The sequence below is a fragment of the Microtus ochrogaster genome, chromosome 2, assembly GCF_000317375.1.
Source record: "Microtus ochrogaster isolate Prairie Vole_2 chromosome 2, MicOch1.0, whole genome shotgun sequence".
In the NCBI taxonomy this organism is placed as follows: Eukaryota; Metazoa; Chordata; class Mammalia; order Rodentia; family Cricetidae; genus Microtus; species Microtus ochrogaster.
In genome coordinates this window covers 85,750,464-85,751,754 of record NC_022010.1, presented here as the reverse complement: position 1 = coordinate 85,751,754, position 1,291 = coordinate 85,750,464, and the positions used below count along the sequence as shown (strand labels likewise).

The 1,291-nt window shown below is 41.3% G+C and overlaps 1 pseudogene; it reads right to left on the bottom strand.

Annotated features, from left to right (window-relative positions):
- Positions 1-205: 205 nt before the first annotated feature.
- LOC101994439 lies at positions 206-990 on the bottom strand (annotated as a pseudogene).
- Positions 991-1,291: the final 301 nt, after the last annotated feature.

Here is a 1,291-nt window from a genome sequence, read left to right as displayed (position 1 = left end):
CTAAGATGGCTTGATTCCACATACCTGTCCAGGACCACCATATTTTACACCAATAGTTCAATCTTCTTTTTTCTTTCCCAACTTTATTAAAGAAAGAAAAAGCAATGGTGGTAAATCTCTAGAACACGGCCAATTTCCTGGGATTCCTCCCTTGAAAATGTGACATTTGATTTCCAAACACATGCTGATGCACATGGTTCCCATCACACTAGGCAGGCAAGAAGCTGAAATCCTGATGTGCTCATCTTCTGACTTTCCCCAGTCTGTGGTCTGTCTTTGAGTCAGCAATGATTGCCTGAACAGCTACTATGGCTTCATTAATTTTCATCTGTAGCTCTCTGAGCTCTTCTTTGTGCAGCAATCGCAAGATCTGAGCAGCTTTGTTCAGAACTGCATCTCCTGTGTCAAAGCCAAGAATACGTTTGTCTAAAGCAACAGGTAAGCCCTCTTCCGTTTGATTTGCTTTAGCAACTGCATCCTGTGTTAGATGCTACTGAACCAAAATGCGAATTGCCTTAAGCATTACCAAGTAATCATCATGATGCTGAATCTGAAGGAGGTTAGCCAGAGCCATGACACCAGACTTAAAATCAGGATTATTTACATCCAGGTTGTTCAATGGTTCTGCATTTTTAGCTGTGTTGTCAGTATTTTTCCTGTTATTGGGTACTAAGTCCTTGTATTTTTCAGGATTATCTCCATATTCAAGTCTAACAACTAAACCAAGAAGCCAGTCATTTGCTTCCTGTCGCTCCTGAATCTTGAAAGGACAGTTAACATCTCTGAGATACTTTTCGAAGAACTTGGGCCAGTCACTGCTGTGGATATTTCTCAGGTTACCTCTGTCTTCAATCTTGTAGTGTCTAATTTTCTGGTCTTCAAGCCAAACAACGAAGTTTCTAAATTCTGTTCCATCTTTGCAGCTGAAGCCTGCAGGGTTGTGGTAGTCCAGGGCCGTGAGCTTGCGTCGGAACATGGTCGCCGGTGCTCGTGCAGGCCGCCAGGGCCTCTGCCGGAACACAAGAGAGTGAGGCGGGTGGCGCAGGCACCCGCGACACCAATAGTTCAATCTTTTGTAGTTGCTTTGTTAATTATATCTATTCTTGAGTCAAGTCTTTAGACAATCTTGTTCTTTTATAGATTGCAATGTGATACCATCAAAAAATCTGATGGATTAATAAGCAAACAAAAACTGATTTAATAAATAAACCAGATCCACTAACTGCCTTAGAGTCAGCTAAGTAGCAGCTTAAATAAATATTTTTTGTTTTATGTTCAGTTTTGTTCTCTT